General features: G+C 38.4%; 1 long non-coding RNA gene across 3 annotated transcripts; it reads right to left on the reverse strand.

Moving 5' to 3' along the window:
- Positions 1–20,297: 20,297 nt before the first annotated feature.
- Positions 20,298–26,283, reverse strand: LOC104914859. Of its 3 annotated transcripts, none has more exons than XR_004162166.1 (4): positions 26,175–26,283; positions 24,150–25,464; positions 21,537–21,684; positions 20,298–21,113 (listed from the first exon to the last, which is right to left on the reverse strand). It is a non-coding gene; the product is annotated as an uncharacterized LOC104914859 (long non-coding RNA). The 3 variants fall into 3 exon arrangements; XR_004162167.1 differs by having other exon boundaries at positions 24,150–24,249; positions 24,427–26,283; XR_796158.2 differs by having other exon boundaries at positions 24,150–26,283.
- Positions 26,284–26,289: the final 6 nt, after the last annotated feature.

Raw genomic sequence — 26,289 nt, forward strand, 5'->3', positions numbered from 1 at the left:
TTTCTTTTCTTTTCCTTTCTTTTCCTTTTCTTTTCTTTCTTCTCAAAAAGCTGAACAGTGTAAGAGTAAGTTACTTGTTACTGCTTAAATATACATACCTGAAAGAAAACTGGCACAAAGGCTGAACAGTAAGCAAGAAAAAACTGCAGGTGCTTCAAAGTTACTTAAGGTGGTCAAGTCCAGACAGGACTGCAAGAAGTTTACAACAGAAACCTCAGCAATCACCAAAATGGCAAATGAAACTCCATGTTGGAACTTACAAAATAACCCACATTGGACAGAAGAAAAAGGAAGACTTTCATCATCCTAAATTAAATGTGTGAAGCTGGGAAGTCTGGTATCGCTGCAGAAAACTCATTAAAGACCTCAGCCCAGTGCTGAGCTGTGGTAAAAAAGCAGACGTGATGTATGGAAGGATAAGAAATAGGATGGTGAATAATACAGAAAGTATTGTAGTGCCATGATATAAATCAGTGATGGAGTCTCATGTGGACTGCTGTGCATGTTTTGGATTACCCGGTCTCTAAAACGACATTACTGAACTCCTAGAATTCAGAGAAGAGAAACCCAGACTAGTGAGAGGTGTCCCTGCCTATAGCAGGGGGTTAGAATGAGATGATCATAAAGGTCCCTTCCAGCCTAAACCATTCTATATTGCTATGAAAAATTAAAGGGCTGAAAACCTCATATGCAGTAATCAGAAAAGATGAAAAAAATTACTCAGCTTCTGAAAGGAACAGACTATCAATAGCGAGTTTTCTCTTTGATCTATTATGGAGAAAGCAAATTAAATTTTCCTTCTCCTTGACTCATAACACAAGAACAAGTTCATTAACTGACATGAAAATATTACAAACTTTAAAACGATAGGAAATACTCACATCTAATACACTGTATATAGAGATAACTGAAGCCATTGAAGCCATTGTAGCCAAGTACATCTATGCATTCATTTTCACCTTAGATACAATCACAAAACTACAAGATGGTTGAGGCTGGAAGGGACTCTGGAGATGATCTAGTCCAACTCTCCAGGTCAAGCAGGGTCTCCAAGAATGAATTTCTTGGCATTGTGTCCAGACTTCTTTTGAACATCTCCAGGTAAGGAGAAACCACAACATCACTGGGCAATTCGTTCCAGTGCTCTGTTATCCTCAAAGAAGAGAAACTTTTCCTCACGTTCAGTCAGAACTTTCTGTGTTCCAGTTTGTGCTCATTGCCTTTCATTCTTTTGCTGGGTGTCATTGAGAAGAGCATAGCTCCACCCTCTTGGCACCCTCCCTTTAGGTACTTATATCCTTTGATCAGAACCATCTGAGCTTCTCTTCTCCAAGATGAACAGACCATCTCAGACTTTCTCATAGCAGAGATGCTCTTCATCAGTGGCCCTTTACTGGACTTGATCAAGGAGCTCCATATCTCGCTTATACTGGGGTGCGCAGAACTCTGCACAGTACTTCAGATGTGGCCTCACTGGGACAGAGTAGAGAAGGAGGATCATTTCTCTTGACTCCTGGCCACTTTCCTTTCTATGCACCCTAGGATACCATTGACCTTGCCCACCAGGGCACACTGCTGGCCCATGGCCAGCCTGATGTCCACCAGGACAGCCAGATCCTTCTTTGCTGAGCTCCTTTCCAGCAGGTCAGCCCCTAACCTGAACTGGTGCACCTGGGTTATTTCTCCCTGGATGAAGGACCCTGCACTTGATTTTGTTTAATTTCAGGAGGTTCCTCTCTGCCCCTCTCTCCAGCCTGTCCAGGTCTTGCTGAATGGCAGCATGGCAATCTTGTGTGTCAGTCACTCCTCCCAGTTTTGAATCATCAGAAAAACTGTTGTGAGTGCACTCTACTTCTTCATGCAAATCACCGATGAATAGGTTAAACAACACTGGACTCAGTATTGACTCCTGGGGAACACTGCTAGATAGTGACCTCCAAATATGAAGTAATTAAAAGAAAGATAAGTAAAAACTGCTGAATGTTAAGAAAACTTGGAAGAAACAGTAAACCAAATAGATGAAAGGTGTAAGCCTAGGAGGCAGACTATCTTCTGCTTTACAAGCAACTTCTTGTATTTCCTTAGCTACCTGGCAATGGGCAGAGTTGACTGCAGCTTGCTGAACCATACCAACCACAAAACTAGTCTTACTCTGGCCCTTTCCCTGTTTCTGTGAGACAAACAAAGGAGTGCTGTGTAATGTATAAATGCAAGACACCCAGGGATCCCAGAAAAGGACAGAGACGAAAAATCATCATCATATAATCATCATAGAATGCCTTGGGCTGGAAGAGACCTTAAAGATAATTGAGCTGCAGCCTCCCCTGCCATGGGCAGGTTGACACCCACAAGATCAGGCTGTCTGAGGCCCCATCTAACCTGGCCTTTAATGTCTTCAGGAATGGAGACCCACGACTTCTCTGGACAGCCTGTGCCAGTTCCTCACTGTCCTCTCACTGAAAATTTTTCCCCTAGCACCTAATCTAAGCCTTCCCTCTTTTAGTTTAAAGCTGTTTCCCCTTGTACTATCACTATCAGATTGTGTAGAAAGTCTGTTTCCCTCTTGCTTATAAGCTCTCTTTAACTGCTGGAAGGCCACAATGGGGCCTCCCCTGAGCTTTCTCATCTTCAGACTGATCAAGCCCAGCTCCTTTGGCTTTTCTTCATAGGAGAGGAACTCCATGCCTCTGACCACTTTTGTGGTCTTCTCTGGGCCCACTCCAACAGCTCCACATCTTTCCAGTGTTGCAGACCTGGACGCAGTACTCCAGATGGGGCCTCTTAAGGGCAAAGCAGAGAGGGAAAATCAGTAGCTCAGCATTACTGCAAAGCACTGGCATAGGCCTTAGGAAAGACACTTTTACAAGTTTTAAAACTGACTTAAAAGTGTTATAAACAGGTAGGAAATCAGGAATTCGGTTCAGAAAAGTACTCTAACTCCAAGAAGGCATTCAGAACACTAACATACTACATGGTGTACACCTAAAGTATTAAAGAGTTTGATGCAAAATTCACCTAGTGGCTTTTATTCTCTAAATGTTGGAATGAAACAGATATAACTCTCATCTTCCACAGTGAGTAATCTGAGATGTAAATTCAAGGAGAGATCTTCAAAGATACAAACAGGAGTTACACTTTTAGATCCCATAGATTTTCAATATATATTGTTAATTGAGTATACAGCCCTGCAGTAACCCTCTGAACTGTGCTAAGTTTCTTGGGCTTTAAATAAGTGTTGTTTGGGGGTTTTATTGGTTTTTGTTTGTTTGTTTGTTTGTTTGTTTCTTATATAGGCATAGTAAATGTGGCTTTGGTGGTAACCAAACTACATAACTTTTGGTGGTATTTTTTCCTTTACATCAGAGGGAACATCAAGTAAAATACAATTAGCTATTATTATTTTTTTATCACCGTGGTTACAAGAGTCCCAAATGGATAGATATTCCTATCTCATCCAGAAAGCCTTTTTTTGTTCCAATGCAGTTGGCAGTTCACACATAATGAAATGCGTGTGACATTCAGGTAACGTCAGAGACAGCACGTGGCAACAACATAAAAGCCATATTTGGACAAGAAGGCAGACTGCCGCCTTTTACTGCACAAAGACTTATGACAACATCATTCTGCAGGATTTGCATGACTAAAATTAGGCAAAAACATATTCTCCATGAAAGAAAGACAATGCAATGTACAAACAGTAGCCAGAGGCAGCTTCAGACGTGTCAGTTCAGCTGTGCAAAGAATGTGCCAGTCCCACTGTTGGAGTAGTTTCCACACTTAACATACAGAACGAGTCATTAAAAATGAGGGGGAGTAACATGAAAGGGTGAGGCATATGGCACACAGTGTGCTACCACAGCATACCATATATTCCAGATAAAAGCATGCACTAGAAAATTCATTTACACTTTCACTGCTGACAAGGACAGCTACTGCCAATTAACCTCTCTCCCCACTCCAACCTCAGTTTCTGTTTCAGGGTAAATTCCTGGCCCCAGTGAGTCAATGGGAAATTTGCCATAGAAGTTAGTAGGAACAATATTTGTCTACTCTGGCTTCTGCAAATGTTTTTATTCCCTTAATTTACATATATATACTTATGATATACTTTAATGCAAGCTACTTGATTCACCCCCCAAACGCTACTGTCCTTAATTTTTTTTATTAGCTTGGAACAGTAATGTCTGGAAAGTATTCCACCATCTGGTATATTACTATCAGATTCAAGAAAACTGGGCAGGTATCTACGGGGCAGAGCTCCTGCCTAGGAGAACATCTCATCTCTAGTTCCAGCCCTCCTTTGAGCTTTGTCTGAGCAGACACCCCATACAATGAACAAACAGGGCATGAACCAGTGCAGCTACTGGAGGTCTGCATGGCATAAGTTCACTGTTGACACCGCAGCTGAAAGACCTCCTGGGTGCCATGACAAGAGTATTCTCATTATTCTTGGCCTAATCCTGCAGTGCAGCATCAGTGGAAATTTTACCATCCACTTCTGCTGTAAGAAGATTTGACCCTGGATTGCACATTAAATCCCAAATCTTTTCTCAGGAAAAAAAAAAAAAAAAAGCAAGTATTATTAATAGTAGTAGTAGTAGCCCGGGTAGTATACAGGATTTTAAGTATATAGGATCAGTTCCAAAACTATTAGGAAATGGTACTCTTCTGTTCCAGGGAGACTGTTCACTCTTCAATACAAGCATTATACGGATTCTTGTTAGTAACTGATTAATACTGATATACACACCATTTAAAAGTACACCAATACAACAACACATCTCCCCAGTCCGCTGCCCTAGAGAGTAAGTCTGTGTTTGCCCTGCAGAAACCAGTTTCAGGTTTGAGGCAGTTTGGATATATATATATATTTATGCCTATAAAGAATGTGGAGGAATATGAGTAAACTCTGAAGAAATTGCTGGTTTGGAATTTCTGTCACAAACAGGTGAGCACAACAGAAGGTTACATAGAAAATATAATGAGTAATATATATCTCAGTGTGGACAATTTAATTCAGGTAATTTTATTTTACCCTTAATAAAGGGTAAAATATTCCCTTTGAACAAATTCCACGATTATTTCAAAAAATCATCTGTACAACACTTCCTCACGCTGCATAGTCCTGTCATGCACTATCTACACGTTACGGTACTATTTATATGAAGAATTGTATGACTCAGTTTAGCCTGCACTTTTTTATTTATTTTCTACTTTATTTAACCATAAAACTTAATCACAGAGATACAATTGTATGAACTTTAATTTCTTCAACAGAAAATAAAAGTGCCTATTTTATTGCAGCTACTTTGAACAGACCACAAAAAATCCACCCAAACAAGATGACTTTCAGTGACTCTACACACCCTTATACTTGTAAGAGCTATTTTTTATTAATTTCCTGTGTGCAATTCTGCTATTTAGGGAACACTAAGAGCTAGTATTCCAAACCAATCTGCATTCTGGGTTAAATTCTGTGGTTCTTTAGCAGTCCATATGTGCTAGGCACACTCTTTAAGCAGGAGTGGATTTTCTTCTTACATCATAACATACATTATGGTTGTAGGGGAACCAGAGAGAATATTCAAGGTTATTGTGTAGAACTGCAGAAATTGTGCTATGAATGCTTCAGTGTATAAATTAAAGTAGGACAAAGGAGGAATGGAAGAGAAAACCAGGCAAATTTTGTAGAATCATAAGATAGTCATGCAGAATCACAATACCACAGAATCATAGGGGTTGGAAAGAATAATTTACTTCAATTCCTCTGCTAAAGCAGGTTCTCTAGAGTAAAACAATGCTCTTCTGGCAATACCACTCACCTCCAAAATGGTGTTTAAAAATGAACAGAAAAAAGAAGTTAGCTTTTCTAGGTATAAGCATCTTGCAAATTCCTTTCTTTTCGGTGCCTGCTGATAATGTCACCAGCCATGAAAGGCATTTATCCAGTGCAGAAGACTTATGATCAATACTTTAATCAGAAATCAGTTCAAGGGCAATCAAGGATATGACAATTTAAGGTAGAAATTTCTAAAACCAAACCAAAATAAAAACTTCTATGCAGCACCCTCTATATTTATTATGTGCTAGAATGGTTTATAAACAAGAGAAGTAATAATGCTGCCATACAGCTTTAAGAGGATTAAATATATCTCTAGAATGAGGTCTAGACCCAGACTAAATTGTTATCTTTATGTTCCACTTCAGATTTTGTGCTAGTAAAAAGCATTCAAAAGAAGAATTTCAAGCTGCTGGTTTTTGCATTTGGAGGTTTTTTGGGGGGAGGGGATTAGTTTTGCTTTTCGTTTTGTTAGTTGTTTTGGGAATTTTTTTGTACAAGACAATTCAATTCCAAGAGGATGCTGACATTGAGATTTTCTTCCCTCTACAGATAACTGTTGTAGTTGCTATCGACTTCAGTAAAACTGGGCTTCCAAATGCAATTTTTTTAATGGTATTTTACAAAATCACTGAACTGTAGGAAGAGACCACTGGAGATCATCAAGACCAATGCCCCTAGATCATCAAGACCAGTGCTAGAGCAGGTTCCCTACAGCAGGTTACACAGGAAAGTGTCCAGATGGGCTTTGAATATCCCTGAAAAGGAGGCTCTACAGCCTCGTTGGACAGCCTGTTCCACTGCACTGTCATCTCAAAGTAAAAAAGTTCTTCCTCATGTTCAGATGGCACTTACTGTGTTCCAGTTAATGCTCATTACTTCTTGTCCTGTTGCTGGGCACAACTGACAAGAGTCTGGTCCTATCATGTGACACCCACATTTTACATATTTATTAGCATTTATAAGAACCTCTCTCAATCTTCTCTTCAACAGGCTGAACAGCTTCAGGTCTCACAGCCTTTCCTAAAATTGGATACAGAAAGATAATGTAAATAATAGCTGTTAAAACGTTACAGATAAACAAGAAGATGATTTCAGAAACCTAGACTTTAAAATGTATCTGTAGCCTCATAGATGCAATGAAACCAGAAAAATTTCCCGTAACTATTTCTTTACCTTTTCACCCTGAGAGAAAAATAACAATTATTAGAATGACAGTCTTACATTTCAATGATCATGCATTCAAATATCAAAATGGTATTGTGCTATAAGATTCAATAATCTTACTCTTTTAAAAGACATAAAATAAATGAGATAGATATTTCTTTGATAGTAGAAGATGTAAGAAAATTCTAAAAGACCATTTTTCTATTCTTTCTTCCACTTAACAGTCTCATATACATTTTAGTTCCAATTGAATCTATGCAACTTTGCATGCATGAAGCAATTTAGTCTAAATAGCAGTGTCAGAGTGCCTGAAAGAAATTATACCTGCTGACAGTGAACAAGATGATCAAGAGTTCAGGTCTTGTAAACGAGTCGCTTTTTGCATGACCAGCACAACTTTATATCGTACAAGAAAGATTTGAATCAGTATCATCACATGTGGGACAGGCATTTGGAATGTCTTCTGATATGGAGATAATGTGTTAGTGAGATGCATTTAATAGCAGATGACATCAGAAACAAAAACTAAGAACAAATAGTCCCTTTGTGCATTGGCATAGTCTTCACCATACTGTAACATTAAAAATTATTTAATCTCACAGATTCACTTTCCATTATTTCATTTTATTACTCACTGCTAATCTCTTTGGTTTTAAGTATGGTGAAAATTGGAAGCTCTGTAGTAGCTGTCTTCAGATCAAAAATGTGCTTCTCTAAGCCCGTATTTTCCTTTATTTCTCCAGAATGTGCAGTTTAAAATGAGAGCCAAAGCACACACAGAAAGTTAACCTCAATGGTTAAAAAAAAAGCATTGGCCAGAAGACATATGCACATGAAAAAATTCCTCATTCTGTTCTCTTTTTGTTCCTTGGAACAGGCTTGTAAATTAGAGCTGAAACTCAATCCCTGTCATTAATTCATGAATAATATACGTATGGTGCTTAAAGCATAAAGAACACCAAGGCATGTTGTAAAACAACACTGTTTAGTGCTGTTTTAGTCATATGACAAGGCACTATCATCTTCCAAAAATGATAAAAAGAAGATATTTTATACTGAAAAAAATCAATGTTTGCAACCTCGTCTCAAGAAAACATTTTGCAGAAAACAAACCCACAACATTTCCTTCTATTTTTTTTTTACATCTTGTAGATCTGTGAAAGTTCCTAGAGAAAAATAAAATGAAAAAGATACCCATCTAGAAAATTAGACTGAGTTCAACATGAAGAAAGCAATAAGAACAAAGAGACTAAAGGAAAATAAACAAAGCTATAGATATTGGACACCTACATAGTTGGGACACACAGAAAAGACTGAACTAACTTTGCGTAGTGTTTCCCACATTGAATCCAAAGACAATAACACTTGAAAGCACTGATTTCGGTATAGGAGAAACATGCTGTAGGCCCATTATGAAGTTTGACATAAATTTCCTAACTGTTCATTTCATGATGGTGTGATTCACATGGGTAGCAGTTGCAGAATCAAACTCATTTCTTTGAAACAAACAAAACTTGAATTCTTAAAAAATGAAACAAATTGCATAAGATAAACACCTAAATGATTTAAACATTTCCACAAGTTGATTGCATTGAATTCCATTTTATTCTTGTAGCTAAGAAAATGCAGTAGTGTTTGTGGAACAAAATTGCAGGCAACCAGTTAAATTAATCAGCAGATGGGATAGTAAAAGCAGATTCTTACTTCTTATTAAAACAGACAATTTGGGGGCAGGATTCATCATTTTGTTTTAAGAATAAAGTGTATTCTCAGTAAGTTATCAAGACTCTCCCTCAGGTGAGTGGAGACAAACAAGCATTCCCTGTGGACAATTCCACATTAGTCCAGGTCAAGCCTCTGGCACCTCAAGTACACTTAAGCTCAGGCTGCTGCAGAGGATAATTGTGTCCTACCGTATACAGACCCCTGTAAGTCCTTGTATGTTCACATTCTGTGAGATCAGGGAACAGATTCAGCTGAAAATGAACCAAAAGTGTTCTAGACGACTCTCTTTCAGAAAAAGAAAACCTAGTATGAGTCAAAAAACACATATAAAATAAGCCTATTTGAGTAAATAAGTATGGCCGTATAAGGTCATATAGGCCTTATGAAAGCTGAGGATGCTGAGGATGTACAGGTAGGCAAAATGCAAGTATTAGGCCTTCAAGCATACTGAAGGACTGTGACCACAGAGCATCAAGTCAGATGTTGGTATAAGACTCCTGGAATCCTTTACAGACGGGTTGCAGCCCTGACTTCTGTCTTCCCTGTCCATTCTCCACCCCATGATATCTCCACTGTGATTAGACTTACATAGTATTGGTACTGCATATTAAAATGTATATCTGAAACCTAAGTTTCAGTATTGCTTTTATATGTATTTGTGCTCCTTCTCAATTGCATTAGTTCCAATTTACACATTCATATATACATACATACAACAGCCTCTGAAATATCTAGCAGGTCTACATGGTAACACTCATCTGTAAGCCTCGGATCTCCCTCTTCCTCTTTCTGTCTCTCCAGCTGACATACGTATAAAATGTTGTGCAATTAATCTTACGATCTCATTTTAGTCAGTTTGTTTGTTTTCCCTTCTGTTCCAAGATGTTGTCCATTGCCGTGACTACAGACAAGTGGCATGTTTGATCAGCTAACTACACTGGATTATGGAAGAAATACTTCATCCAAGAAATAAGATTACTGAGTGTTAAAAAATGGGTATCCTTCCAGTCTTTTGAAGTACCCATCTCTCAATGTTAATGTCAGAAATCAATTCATGGCACACAAAAGCTCTTAGCTATTCATCTTCTTCCTCTTTCAAATCTCATTCAGGAAGGTTTAGCTTTATAAAAAGCAGTACAGTTTTTCAAACAAAAGCTACTGTAAGCAATATATACACAGAAAATATTTGGATTACCGCATATTTTGGCAACAGGAGTCAATCCATATTTGCAAACCTAGAAATGGAAAATTCTATTATTTTGTCATTTTTTCCTGTTTTTTCAGTGTACAGTAGAAGGAAGATTCAGATCAGAGACACTATGCAAACACAGGAGGAGCCAGTGTTCACAGAAGTCTCTGAGAAATTAGGATATGTTGACATACACTCAAAGTGAGAATGAAAGGGGAAGAGAAAGGGAGCTTCTCAGAAACAAAAGGACAGAGAAAGTGAAGGATTTTACAATTAATAGGCAAATGGTGACACGGGTATTCCTCTGACTCAAGAGAAAAACAAGGAAATGCTGGACTTGAAAATGAAGAATTCTTGGAAAGCAAAACTGAGGCTACCTAGCAGAGAAGCGGTTTTAAATACATCTTTCATTATGTTACTAAAAGGTGATACTGAAAAGAAGCAATTAATTTCCTCTGAAGAGCCTTCTTCAGTCCGTTTTCCTCAGATGAAGGACATACAAACTATACGGTAAGCAGTGTGTCTCTGGAATGTATAATTCAACAGGTGAAGATCTGTGAAGATCTGCACAGAGTCATCATTTGGTTAAAAATCACCATATCAAATGTTGTTTTTCAACCTAATCTCTATGAAAACAAAGGTCTGCTTTTCAGCAATCAAAAGCAGAAAGGCTTAAAATATCAGTGTAATTCAACTTCACAATAGTTTCCGAAATGCAGATTTAAGGGCATCAATTAAAATCTTCATTACACTTTTCTTAAAATACAAGTTATTTTTGGCAAAATAAAATATCTGGCTATCATGGGAAGGGCTCAGGAACAAGCTGAATATCAAATATCAAGAGGTAATACTAAGAGCAAGTTGATAACAAATAGCAAGGGTAAGTAAGAGAATATATTTCTGCTCAGTTACCTTAACATAATCTACTCAACGTGCAAAAAAATTACACACCTTAGTAGCCCTCCTAAGCTGAGTACATAATCTTAAGTAATTTAGTGAGTCTATTTAATGTCTACTGGAAATAGACCTGCTCAATTGTTCATTTCCCTAAACTGTTCATTTGCTGACAGTCTAAATCTCTTGTGCAATATTTGAGCCTTCCAGTTACTGTAACAGCAATTTTAACTTTCAGAAGGCTTCCCTTTCCTCTTAAAGACTGAAATTTGTTTTGCAATTCAGCTCATTTTATTTATAAATATTTAATTTTCATTTACCTCCTTAAAATTTGTTCTGAGTGGATAGTAACATGAATTTATTATGAAGTGTATTTATCTTTCTCTACCTCATTAATGCTCAAGAGTTCTGCTGCCTCTATTAAGCATACTGCTAAACAAACTTCTGGAAGCTGAATCCATGTGAATGGAGGAAATGAAGCGTAAATTCAGGGTGCAGTTCTTTTATTCCCCTCTCCAATTTCTATCAAAGTCACATGCCCTGATAGATTTCAGAAAAGACATTAAAAATGTTGATGAGAAAGCAGGAGATGTGATCTGGAGTAATTTCAACCTTCAACAAATTACACCAAAATTATCTCCTGGAATAATCTGAAGTGGCAATTCATAAATCATAGAATCCATAGAATGGGTTTGGTTGGAAAGGACCGCAAAGTTCCAACCCTCTGCCATGTGCAGAATTGCCAACCTCTAGATCAAGCACCAGATCAGGTTGCCTAGGGCCCCACCTAGACTGGCCTCCGAGGCTATAAGCACTTAACCAGTATAAGAGAAAGGATGAAAAATATCTTTAAAACGAAACAAGAATATCTGTACTGGGGTTTGTATTTGTTAACCAATGTTATTTTAAACTAGTTTTTCTTCAATGTTACTTTTCATTACCTGTCACTGTTCCTCTCTCTCTGAGATACAACTAAACAAATAAGTTCAAATCAAATCTGAGACTGCTTTAGAGAGAATGAACTGAAGTGAAGCAGTGAAGAATGAAATGAAGAACATGCAAATAGTTTAAAGATTAAAAAAGAAAAAAAAAATAAAATGCAGTTTGTCAGTGAGGATTAACTGACAAAGAAGTAATTGGATGTTTAGCCCATTCATGTGCGTCATCATGACAATGGTTAGTGACATTTTGGAGCACCTTCAATTAAATCAATCACATCTAGTAAATATTCTTAGAGCACAAATATACTGAAAACACTGGCCAAGAAGAGCACAGCACTATTTTTTTACTTAGGTGCACCGCTACAGTCACAATTCATTGAATTTTATTTTTTATTTTAAAATATTTATGTTGTAAAATGGCTGGTTATCTTGGCTGGTTACCAAACACTCTCTGATCTCTCTCGTTAGGGAGAAATCAGACAGAAGTTAGTAACTGGGCAGTTCCAGATATATCTGGATACATTTTCCCTCTAAGACCCCTTCACAGCTACTTTATGTTTTATCAGAAATTCACAAAATGAATCAAATTTTCCCATAATTAATGAATAATTTGACAGCTGGAGAGTAAAAGGTTTAGAAGCTATTAACTCAGCCCTGAATTACAAAATCAGAACTGCAGAGCTAAACACTGTGAGTACAGCTTCTGCGTACATCTATCTGAATGACAGCTATACATGGTATTTAACTGCTGCTGGCTTAATGCAGTGCAAAGGGAAAAAAAAATAAAAGAATACAGCAAACATTTAACATAAGTGCTTCTGCCTCTGTGTCTATGCAGACCAAAGGGGTAGACAATGTGTGTTAGGGCTGAATGAAAGTGTATTATGCTCTTAAATCAGTGGGAAAGCATATAGTCAAAAATACTTGTATTGGCACTCTTGAAATGTCATGATAATCCATTTTCTTTGAAATTGACTAGCATTAATATATTTGCATCCTTGAGATAAAACAACCAGTGAGCTTTTGAAAAGTTTATCTTGTTCCATTAAAACAGATACTGCAGTTCTCTATATAATTAAAATATCCATTCATCTGTCAAACAGTGATGTTCCAGACATTTAAATATCTTATTATAACTGAACTTAAGGTGGTTTTTGAAGTTTATAAATCTGAGGCAGTCCTTGAACTCATTCTCTTCTTATTCCCAGACAAAACACAGTGCTTAGAAATGCCATGGAGGTTCTAAAACAGTTGCACTTTTTCAGAATACCAAAATACCATTCACTACAGATACCTCAGACATTTAAGTTTCCTGAATAGGAACTACTCTAAAATTTGATGCCTATAACATCAACTTTGATACTAAATAATTCTAGATACTAGACGTATAGAGAAGTCTCATACTTTATTTCAGAAATTTCTGAGTTTTCATGGGATTCTCTTAGTTATTAAATCAGTCTTACTAAACACAATATTTAGTTAGTAAAGCTTGGTGACACTGAAAGCAATCTACCATAACTAGATCGGTATTCTTGACTATTTCTGGATTTTGATAAAATATGTCGTTCACAGAGAAGTGATGTTAACATCCACATCAGATGACTTATAAAAGTGTAACTGATTTGGTTCATTCCTACCACTTAAATCTTGGTACATTCACAAATACTGATAAACCATTAAGTACTCAAAAGGTGACTATAAATGACTCTCCAGTAAAATGATCAACAATAAAAATAAAAATTAAAATTAAAAAAAAAATAAAAAATCTAGATAAAATAGATTGATTTGTTCCTGTAGGAAACAAAGAGGGAGCAGAAAGATCACTGATATAATCGTTGTTATACATTAAGTCAGTTAACTTCCTATCAGAAAACACTCCAATAAGGAAGTGATGACAGCTAAAAACAACGTACTGAACATAGTGCTAACATCATCAGTTTAGAACAGATACAGGAAATAGTATATTTGAAGGAGCAATTTTAGACATGAAGTCTGGGGGGAAAAGAAGGAACTAGCAGATTCTTGCAAGAGTGAGTGGCAAGACACAGAAATGGGAAGCTGTGATAATAGAAAACACAAAGAGGAGGGTTCAAGATGTTTGTACAACATGGAAAGCAACAAAGCAATAATAGCTGCACAGGAAATTGCATGGGACTTTAAAAATGCCTTACATTTTCAGTATGGGCACACATGGTTAGAGCTATATGAGCACATAATGAGAATTTACATGCTTGATTTGGTGCTTATGATCCAAAATCAGATACTTAAAATTATTACTGCTAATTAATCCTGAATATCTATCAACACAGTCAGCTTCTATTGCTCAAGATAGCTAACATCTCCATTTCCATCTTAACCTTAATGATTTTCATTTCTGTTCATACCTACGGACAGTTCCACATTCCTATGCTTCCCTCTGCTGTGATACTCTAATCAAAGACAATCTTAGAAAACCAGGCTGAACACAAACTGCAAGACTAATGATGAGCATTCCCTGGAGCTAGGGCTTACAAACTATGACTATACTCCCAGATGTGTGAGCTAATCTGTAAACTGATCTTCTCTTGCCCTTCCAATTAATAGTTAATTATTTGATGTAAAGCAAAACATCTTCAAAAGGAGACACAGCAACTGTTCCACCTCAGAGTATTTCATAGCCAGGATACTTTCCTGGAAGATGGGAGACACTGATTAGTGCTCCCTCAGGCAGAGGAAGAAACTGAGCAAAAGTCTGCTGCCATTTAACTGCTGAGCTAGTGCATAGCATGTGCTGGGAGTGGCAGGCAAGGAACACAACAGTAAGGGGTTTTGAACAAAAAAAGACTGTAAGGCTAATTTCAGGAAAGCTGAAGGATACTGTGGTATCTGAGTCTCAGACAACCACACAACTTAAGGCACTCTCTAAGCTTAAGCCCTTTTCCAGGTATACTGCTAGCAGCTCTCCATTCAGCTTGCTGAGATTTGCCATGTAATTCTCCTTTTCATAGGAACTTCTACACAACTAGCCAGTATGCTATTGACTAATGCCTACCACCTAGGCACTGCAGAACTTTAAACTGAAGTACTTGTGCTGTTCTTTAGTGAGTGTGGTGTCTGCTGAGTTAGGTGTCCTTGCCGAAAGGAGGAAATACATTGGTGGCTGCACGTATCTGGGCGCACACAAGGCAGTAGAGTTTAAAAGTGAGTCCTGACTGAGAGCACACACTATAATCCAACAGAAAGTCACAAGGAAATAGTGTGGGGAAAAAAAAACAACCTTTTTGATACACAAATAGTGAAGTTCAGAGAAAAGAAACTTAACAAAACAGTCCTGTTTGTCCATAAGCCCTGTTGTGTTTCTCTCTTCAGCCCCCTCTTCACTCCCCTGCAGTCTTATCACCAGACCTGCAGAACTAGCTGTCTTCCTGAAAGCTACCATCTCATGCTACATCCCTTCCTTCATCACATTCATAAAAATGACAAGGTTAACCATTAATCATTCAAATAAAGTACTCTGTGTGAATCTCTATTCCTGAACATATATAAAATTGTTGTTGTACATTTCCAAGAATATCTGATTTATATCAAGTGAGTATCTTGCTCGTCTAATTAATATTCATCAGAAAATTATGCAGGAATGCTTTCTACATGGCACACATGTCCAGGAACTGAGTGATACATCACACACATTCCTTTCAGATCTAAGATGACAGAAAGTGTCCTACAACACTGCTATACTTGCACCTACTCAGGCAGGTGTGGGCAAAGCATTACTGCAATAAGCATATTACAAATATACATTCAGAAAGAAGTTACAAACAAGAGGACATAAACCTCCGTATTTCCATAGGCCACTATCATCCAACAAGAAACACTGCTCTTTATGTTGTTTTCTTTTTTTTTTTTTTTTCTTCTCAGCATGCCTAACAGAGTTTTACACAGCCCAGAATTGCTTGGTAAAAAACTGAGATAGTATTGTTCTGAGAACTATCTTATCATTTCCAGGATTAGACATTAGTCATGAACCTGAAAGTCAGTTTATCTTAGAAAGTATGGGAAGCACAAGGAAATTTCATATTTTAACAAATATTCCTAACATAAAATCCTTCACATGATATGATGACCCCTTCGATCTGATTCCTATCTTCCTCCTCAGATCAGACTGCAGCCACTCCACTTCCTAAGACCCATTCTCAAGTTCTTAGGTAATTCTTTCAGCTGAAATCAAACAAAAAAAAGAAACCAACCAACCAACAAAACTACATCTGCAACTGTAGAGATATTGTAGAGCACTTAGGGTTTTTTTTCTGCTACAAAACTAGGAAAGAAGAACATTAAGTTCCTTGAAAATTTTCAGACCCAACAGTCTTTCTCAAATTAATACCAGGCTTCGAAGCACTGCACAAGAAATCACAAGCCTGTAGGATCACATGTAATTACTCATACTGTGTGAGTTAGGTTTTCATCACAATACCAGAAGTGTTACAGCTACATACAGAAGCTGTGGCAACTGAATGTTTAGACAAGAATACTCACATTATATCCACTTCTCATCTGAAATGTGCATACATGTAAAATCCAGATCCAATTTAAAGATATACATACTGAAATAATATAGAAATGAACAGTGACAATGCCAAGGTACATAAACCAAGGTTTATCTTGTGAAAAGTTATATTTCCATTGACATGTGGAACTTCAGGCTGTTGCAATCAAAAGGCGTGTTTGCAAGTCTAACATTTATAATTACACAAACATTCCCCCACCCTGAATGTCAAACATACTGAATGCCTTTCCGACAGTGAGAGGCTTTCCAGCTGGTAAAGAAAACAGCACGAGGAATTCAGCTGTACATTAATTCAAACTATTATCTATCTACATCTCTAAATTGAGGCTATTTTGTTCTGGCTACTCTACTAAAGCCAAAGGCTATAATGGGCAGATAGAATATTTAAATATTTATGAAGATTCATTATAAAAAGCTGAAAAGTATTACTAGGTTATTACATGCCTTTAATAAATGGTGAACTGTTTGCAGTAGAAGGCAGTGGCTCAAAGGTTACTTATGTCTATTTAAAGTATATTAATTTCTAACCCATACATTCTCCATCTCTGAAAAGCTTCCAGGCTTAATTAGCCAGACATTAGCCCTTTGTGAATGCTTACCAGTGAAACACTATAAAGTTCAGACTAAATGCATTAAACGAACAATAAGCGGGCCTGTCTCCTCCAGACAAAGCTACTTCTACTTTGAAAGGCAACGTAGTCACCTGAGATTGTAAGCAACTAGCAAGTCACAATTCTGGCAGTAACCCCTTTGTGTGACTCTGGAAAAGATATCTCTGATTCTAACACCTTCCTTTCTCTGCTTTGTATTTAGACAACAGTGGTCTTGGAAAGGTACTAAGACCTGGAATCATCAGCCCACATAAAACAATGCCTGCTATAAGGAAGATATGCCTGCTGTAAGCGAAGATCAGGTTTGAGACCATGTAAAGAATCTGAAGGTGCATAAGTACATGGGACCCGATGAGATCCATCCATGGGTTCTGAGAGAACTGGTGGATGAAATTGCCAAACTGCTATTCACTGTTCGCACTGACTGGAAAAGAGGAAAAATAGCCCCCACTTTCAAGAAGGAAAAAAACAGAAGATCCAGAGAACTGCATACTAGTCTCACCCCTGTGCCTGCTAAGACCATGGAGCAGATCCTCCTGAAGGCCCTACTAAGGCACATCAAAAATAAAGACAAGATGATTGGTGGTAATCAACATGGCTTCACCATGGGTAATGGGTTCAGGCCCAACAAACTCAGTGACCTTTACGATGGAATTATAATGTCAGTGGATAAAGGAAGAGCAACTAGTGTCATCTATCTGAACTTGTGCAAAGCATTTGATATCCTGGTTCCCAAATTGGGAAAAACTGGACTTGAAGGATGGACCACTTGCTGGATAAGGAATTAGCTGTACGGTTGCACTAAGAGAGAGAGTTGCAGTCACCAGCTTAGTGTCCAAGTGTAGACCAGTGACAAGTGGTGTTCCTCAGGGATCAGTCTTGGAACTGGTATTAAATAACATCTTGGTAGGTGACATGCACAATGGGACTGAGTGCACAATCAGCAAGTTTGCAGATGACACCGAAGTTGAGTGTGCAGTTGATAAAGAGGCTAGAGGGAAGAGTCGCTGTCCAGAGGATCTGGACAGGCTTGAGAGGTGGGCCCATGCCAACTTCATGAAGTTCAACAAGGCCAAGTGAGAGGTCCTGCACCTGAGTTGGGGCAATTCCAAGTGCAAAAACAGGTTGGGCAGAGAATAGCTTGAGACCAGCCCTGAGAAGGATTTGGGGGTCAATGAAAGATTCGTGAGCCAGCAATGTGGGCTTGCAGCCCAGAAAGCCAACTGTGTCCTGGGTTGCATCAAGAGAAGTGTGACCAGCAGGTCAAGAAAGGTGATTCTGCCCCTCTATTCTGCTCTCCTGAGACGTCACCTTGAGTACTGCATTCAGTTCTGGAGCCTCCAACAAAAGAAGGGCATGGAGCTGTTGGAGCAGCTCCAAAGGAGAGCCACAAAGATGATCAGAGGGCTGGTGCACCTGCCCTAAGAGGACAGGCTGAGAAAGTTGGTACTCTTCAGCCTGGAGAAAAGAAGGCTCCAGGGGAACCTTATAGCAACCTTCCAATACCTGAAGGGGGCCTACTGGAAAGCTGGGGAAGGACTTTTTACAAGGGCATGTAGGGACAGGACGAGGGGAAATTTTTTTAAACTGGAAGAGACTAGAAATTAGGAAGAAATTCTTTACTGTGAGATTGATGAGACACTGGAACAGGTTGACCAGAGAGACTGTGGATGCCCCCTCCTTGGAAGCATTCCAGGCTAGGCTGGATGGGGCTTTGAGCAACCTGGTGTAGAGGGAGGTCTCCCTGCCTATAGCCAAGGGGCTGGAACTAGATGATCTAAAGGTCCCTTCCATCTCAAAGCATTCTATGATTCTATACCTAACGAAACTGCATGGCCTAGGAGACTGCATAGACTTGTAAAATCAGTGGAGAACATGACCTAAATCTTCTGCTGCTGATCTTCTGTAATTCTCTGATTATGTAGAATATGGGTTTAAAAATGGAATCAAGATAATTAATTATATCTGTATTGTTTCAACATAAAGAGTTTATGTTGAATCATTCTCATTATAGACCGTTTTTTTTAATAGAAAACAGTAGTGTCATTTCTGAATGTAGATTCAAGACTGGAAGATGAGGAGTCTAGAACACAGAGGGTTACAGCTATATTTGACTTATTAAATTGCCTGAGACTGACAGTTATAGCAGCTTACAGACAGCACCGCTCTATGATGATTACTTTGAATTAAAACACCAGAGAAAATAAGAACTCACAAAGAGTGTCTCCCGTAGTCATCACACGCTATCAGTACAGCAGAGATCAGTGCAAGGTGGACTCCGACCATAGTGCACAAACGTATGTGCTTCTGAGCATCAGCTGCTGTAGCAGTGGATCCAGTGGCAGAAATAAAGGTGATGGATGTGACCACCAGTGGGAGAACTCCCAGTTTTACAGCAGGCTTTAATATCTGTATGCTATGCCTTAATACCACCAGTAAGATACCTTTGCCTTAGATAAAAGGGGTAAGATCAGTTGCATCATTTCAGATCTCAGAGAGTTTTTAAGCAACTATAAACAAGCCAAATATTCTTCAACAGGAACAAGTCTGTGCATTCAGTGCAAAAGGCTTTTGTGTTGTATCTACTTCACAGCTGCCAAACGAAAGTCAAGTAGCTCTTAAGCATTAGGCTGATAATGAAACTGCTCTCAGCATAAGCAAACTGCAGTAATTCTTAAAGGGCAAATGAAGTGCTTTGTGGCAGAACAGGAATGGAACTGCTGTTGAGTTTGGCTATCTTTTCCAGTTCCAAACTAAGAACAGACTGTAGCCTAGCAGTACGTTTCTGCATTTGTTCATCTGATGAGGTCAGTCAGTTGAAATTAATTTTTATTACTCCATATCAAATAAGAGGAAATGGGAATCATTAAGTTACCTTTCCTAATCAATTCCTTCAACACACCTAGCTTCCCAGAGGATAAACTACCCTCTGCTGGAGTAACAAAGAATTTACAGGCAAGAAAACATTTCCTTATTAACTTTGCACAGAGATTCTTGAAAGCACTCAGTTGCAAACAAGCCTGTTGCTGCAGGCTTACTAAAGCCGGGTTTTGCTCCAATAATTTTGCAGCAAGAGTCATCTTAAATAACCTACTCACTTAATACATGAATCATTCCCACAAAACTTACCTTTCTTAAATGAGCATAGATCTTTTTTCTAAGAAATAAACTGCTGATTAACATAGCCTCCACTAGCTTGTTGGTTTGTTTTATTTTTCTTAGTCCTCTTTATTTTCCTTAATCTTTCAGAATTCAAAGTTCAATGTGATATAACTCACATCATGTAAGATCTGATTACATACAGGAGTTACATATTGTAGGAAAACTTCCTGAATAATTGTAACAGCAAGTACTTAAAAAAAAGAAAAAATTCTTTCCCAAATAGTCCAGCCACATTGTTTATTAGGAAAAAGTCATTGCATAGCACTATTTATTGTTAATTTACTAGGGCTGCTCCAAAAGCAATGCCTTCCATTTTATTGTGTTCACCCACGATATCAAAGGCAGATGGTGGTGATATAGCAGTAGAGGTTGAACCTTTCCATCAATATCCTGATACATTTTGTTGCTGTGTGACAGATAGCAACAGAGGGGCACTCTGATGAAATGGCATCTGACATGAAAAACGGACAAAGCAAAGGTGAATTCCTCCACTTGGAAAAAATGGCACCCGCTGACATTCATCAATGCTTCCTGAAAGTTGATGGAGACCAAACAGTGGATGCAAGCACAGTGAGGCAGGGGGTGTTGTGTTTTAGGAGTAGTAACAGTGACATAAAAGACAAGCCATGTTCTGGATGGCTATGCAGATTTTAATGAGTGCAGAATGCAGGCCATTCACTACTGCAGAACAAATAGTAGAAATTATACTGAAAAATAGTGTTCTGTAGCTGAGAATTTGCTCTATCAAACAGTGGTGTTGTGCTCTTTGTATCTGTTGTAGTTTCCATGGAAGTAAAGAGAAGACATTAATTTTCAATCAACTACTTGTCTTGAAAGCTGGAAGTACTTTCGAGCCAGCTCCAAGTAGGCAGGATGGTACAAGAAGAGACTTTATTAAATTTTTGAGCTGATCATGATTCCCATCTAGATTCAAATCACATGCCAGGCCAGCCTTCATGCTGCAGATTCTGCCTTCTTTCCAAAAATGGTCCAGAAGCAAACATTTCACCTTGAGACTTCTGACAGTCTTCTCGAAGTGCTTAACCAGGACAGAAACAGAAAATTCAGTTTATACAGAGGCAACAGATTTTTCCAAAGAAATTTAGTTTTATTTTCCAAAGAGATATTGAAAAACACCAAAGTCAAGTAGGAAAATAAGGAATGGAATTGTACAGTCATTATGAACTAAGCCACATCCCCAACTCAACCTTGCTGCAAAAATCCCAGGTCTGCTGATTTCATCAAAGTTGTACATAGTTTTTAACACTTGATACAAGTTTCAACTTTCAAACACAAACGAAAAACCTCAGTTCTTTCTTCAAAACTACAGAAAATGGCTGTTAACAGGCTTTTGGGCATATGTAAAGGAAAGAAAAAGAAATGGAAATGCCAATTTGTTGAAATTTCTAGCACACAAACATAATCATGGAATTACAATAAGGATCTTTGGAAAGAAACTTACGTCTTCAAATCTCTCGTAGAAAATCGGAAGAGCTAGTCATCAGTCAGACCTGTTAATTAAAGACTTGCTGTGCACTGCTGGGTTCTGTCTGCTTCCACCATGGCCATCAACCGCCATATACAACAAAACGAACAGCCCCACACCCTTGCTGAAAAAGAAAAATAATAATTACTAATACATCTTCTAAAATTCCCCCCAAAACAATCCTGCACATGTCCTAAAAAGACATTCCTTTGTTTCAATGAAGGTGCAACAGTCTGTGCCCCAAAAGGCATTTGTTACGTTTTTGTCTGAATAGGGACCAACATATCTGTTTATTTGTAACTCATCAGGCAAGATCCCAGGTAGACACAATTACTTTACTGGGCTGTAAAATAAGAATATATGTTAAAAGCTAAGTATTTGTGCGCTTTTATGAACTTCTCTTTCACGCTATATGCCTCTGAAAGACAGGTAAACTTATCTTAAAAAAAAAAACAGAAAAAATAGTACATGGATATAAGAAAGAACTGAGGAAGAGTTTAATTTAACATATATAGTTCCAAAGAAATGAGTTGAAAACAAAACAAAAATTGAAAGCATTTTTACTCATTAAAGCAGACTTTGTAACTGCTAAAATAGAAGTATGTTAGACGAACGTGACAAATGTTATTACAGAGGAAAAAGCCACGTGGTGTGCCATACAGATTAATAGCCTAATTTAAACAGGGGGAAAATAAACAAAAAAAAACAATAAAACTTGATCAATATGGAACACGTGAGTGTGCAGTAAATTACACAGCTATATCCTGTGGGAGAGCAGAGGTGCCATGCATGCCCACTCACCATTGGCTCCTCTTGCAGCTGCAGTCTGCAGCTACCACAGATGGTCACTCAGAGAGGAAGAAGGCAGCAGTGCGGATTGCTCTCACAGAGCAGGGATACTCTTCCCTTCCCAGAGAATTCCCCCACCAGAAAGCCCCATGTATCAAGCTGTTTTATGAAGCACAAAGGAAATGTACCAGAAGTACCACTACTGCTAGTCAGACTAGTAATAACCAGAACTCTTAAAAGAAATCTAATACTGTTTTGTGTATCTAATATATCTAAATCTAATACTGGTTTACTTGTAGTTATAAATCTAATATTGTAGTATCCGCAATGATGCTATGTAAAAATTCACAGGCAGAAAAATGCTATGTGCTTTAAAATACAGAAACTTGTATTTACTTACAACGCTATTTCCATTCCCATTCCATGACAAAATCTGCTACTGCTTTTTAAATATTTATTCAACTTACTCCTTGTGTATTTTTTTATTTCCTATTGATTAATTAAAGAACATTATGTAACTTTTGGTTCAGTCTATTTCTACTGCCTATTAATAATTTAATTTTGGCATCCAGGCATAGTTTAGTAACAGCTGTTCCAATGCTGTTGGCTTTTTTCCTTAAAAAAACCTTTATTTTGTCTAAAGTATGATAGCTGAATAAAAATATAGCAAAAAAAGCAAGAGGAAACACTTCCCACTGAAGGAAAATGTTTGAGAAACTGGTAAGTGATTCAAGAACATTATTGAACATGAGGCATTAAATGGGCCTTTACCATGCAAATTATTTAGCAGCCCTGAAATACATGCCAAGAGCTCAGGACGAAGTTTCCAAAATTGGCTCTATATCCATTTCTATCACCCAACTTGTCAAGCTGGTGAAAACACACTTCTGTTGGAGCTCTTAAGAGCAGCCCCCCCGAAAGAAGCCACCAACATGCAAGCCTACATGAGCTTTCTGGTCTCAAAACTACACACATCTCCACACACTCAAGACCTCTGCATAGGTTATCTGTCTGGAGTTTGATGCTTCTGAGCAGTGTAGGTAAGGTTTTGGTACCATCAGTTGGCAAAAGAGCTTTAAGAAGGCTGTCACATGGCATCCTAGACATGCTGAATAATTATGAGCCTCCTACCACACCACAGAAAAAGCCAGGTACACTAATTTAAATCTCTTTCACCAAGCTAGAAATCTAATCACAACTTATTAAACAGCTCAACAAAACAAGCCGGAGTAGTTCACTCATATATTTGAATACCGATCTTCTAACAATTTTAAGAGCAACGAAATCAGAAAAAAATAAAAAAAAAGTAAAAAATTAAGGCAAGTAGAATTTTATCCTCATCATTTTCAGGAATTGTCACTCTTCTGCTTGAGCCAAATAATATTGTAATGTATGCCTGGCCTGATTTAAATACTACAAACAATAAAACAATAAAACAAAAAACAATAAAAACAATAAAACATTTATAAATGAACTGTTCCACTGGTTAATAGGTCTTGCGTTTTAAAAATCTTGTTTGTTATGTGTCAGTCACGACACTGTCTGTGCTAGTAAACACAAAGCACATTTAAATTACCTGCACCAGAACAGTTTGCATGCATTTCATAAACCAGTGACCACGTTTTCTCATCTACTAATTTTTAACGGGCAGTTTTATTCCACACATGATTATCACTCAGAAGTTGCTTTTTTAAATAGGTATTCTGACTTGCCATGTATGTGGTTTCAAAGAGAAGCTGTCTGATGGTTACTCAGTGATTCAGCATGTGACACTATTGCTGTGAGAGAACAAGTACTCACCTTGCAAGCGCAACATCTTCAGTTTTTCAGTTTCTCTTTCAGTATCTTCTTTCCTCTGAAGTCTTACATGTGATTATGATTTTCATCCTGACTAGGAGTTCTGTATAGCAGAGTCATTAATTGAAAGGGAAACTCCTAAAACTTAATACATGTTTTTAGTAACTCGAGCAGTTTTACACAACAGATAGATACAGTAGGGTCACATGTGGCCTGTCCCACAATTCTGTGACTGATTTCTACCACTCCCTAAAAACTAGCAGTATTTCAAAAAACTGACCTTGCTATTCTTGCACTTGGAAATGCATTTCTGTTGTTTCTTCACTGCTTTCCCGGATTTCCCTGCATTTTTAATTAGCTCATTAGACGTATTCACTGTAAGGCAGACCTGGTAGAATGAAAAAAGGCATTCATTCCTTCACACACACCTTCAGCACCATAGACTTCTGTAAGAGGAGACTTCTGAAGACACACACATACACAGTCTGTTCTAAAGTATTAACACAATTCAGCTTTGGTCTGCAGATAAGCAAAAAGTCAAAGGAGAAGCTGCAACACAGAAGACAAATGATTTCCTCTGCCCTTAGTCATTAAAAACCTTTGCACACCTTCAGGGGAGCCAGGTGATACCTCTCCCATTCTGCTGCACTTATCTGAGTCTAATGGCACATTATGGACTCTGATACCAGAAAACCAAAGTTTCAGTTTATGAAAAAAACAATAAAGAAAACATGTACAGTTGGTTGGTCACACGGTTTGAATTCACAGCTTGCTGGGCACTGGGGCACTGGAACACCAGGCCAAGTGCTCCTTTCCTGCAACAGATGGAAAACTATTTAAAAGATAAGAAAAAAAAGAAAAAAAAAACCGCTTTGTGCAGTGCTTTCCTTTGGAAGTATTTTGGGCTGTTTGTAATTTGTTTCTGACAATTAGGCAAGCTTAACTGAGCAACCTCTCCTCCCACATGTAGCTCTGTACTTATGACAGAATGATTTTCCAATTTGGAAAAGCCTGAACAGCTGTCATACCAGCCGAACAAATATCATCCTATTTATTATCTCAGAACAATTAATACAGCCTATTTGTTGTTTTTAAACTTCTTTTCCTAAGAATTAACTTTATTTCCAAACCAGTAAGATAACAATACTACAAAACTAAATGACAAGATAATAAAAATTGATTTTCTTCTTCGTGTCTGTTCGCACAACACTGAAAGCTGAAATCGTTCATCCTCTTCCCTTCAACAGGCAGTATCACATGTTTTGCTCTGACAGTGCTTTTGCCGTCGATATGTTACAATATCATCACTGTCACAAGTCTAAAAAGAAAAGAGAGGTGGAGGGTGGTGAAGACAGAAGAGGATGAGGCTTTTGTAACACATTTTGCCTGTCCATCAGATAAGAGATTCTTATAAGGATATAAATTTCACGCTCCAGGGGTACAGGTTTTATATCCTCTGCAGGAGCTGATACCATCTAGTACAAGGGAAAGGACACACGGCCAGGCGGGCCCAGGTGTCGGATGCGGTGTAATGCTCTGATGACCACGTTGCGGACCTGACATGACAGCATCCTCCCTAAGAGGAACACCGTGTAGGTATGTGCCTGCTGCAGAGCAAGCTTTTGTAGACAATTCTGCACCAGGAACCCGGCAAACAGCACTCCTTATGTGAATGTCACCAGACAGGCGTCAGATGACAGTTTTTATTCCTCCATCAGCCCGGCTAGAGGATGAAAGATCATAAGGAGGCTTTGTTAGATGGTATAAATCTATTGCTTAGCATGCATGTGGTCTTCTCATGGTCAAGCTAAAAGAAGTGTTTGACACAAACGTACAAGCAGGTCCCTTGCACACACACACACCCTTCTGTGTTCAGTAACGCAATTAACACGGCTCTGAAGCAAGCTGTAAGCAACACATCGACGACAGGCTATAAGGAGAGGCGATGGCTGGCAGCAGGAGATACCAGGCACACTGCTCTGATGCAAGAGTGTCTCCTGTGCGCTCTGCGGTGTGACCCAACTCTACCTGCGCTTATCGCTTCGGTAACTCGCCCAGCTTCCAGCCTTGTAGCTGCGGCCCGCGGGACGTAGCCGGGACACGGCATCGCCCAGGGGACGGTGCGAGAAGCCCTCGCCGCCAC

The sequence above is a fragment of the Meleagris gallopavo genome, chromosome Z (genome assembly GCF_000146605.3).
Source record: "Meleagris gallopavo isolate NT-WF06-2002-E0010 breed Aviagen turkey brand Nicholas breeding stock chromosome Z, Turkey_5.1, whole genome shotgun sequence".
NCBI classification, from domain to species: Eukaryota; Metazoa; Chordata; class Aves; order Galliformes; family Phasianidae; genus Meleagris; species Meleagris gallopavo.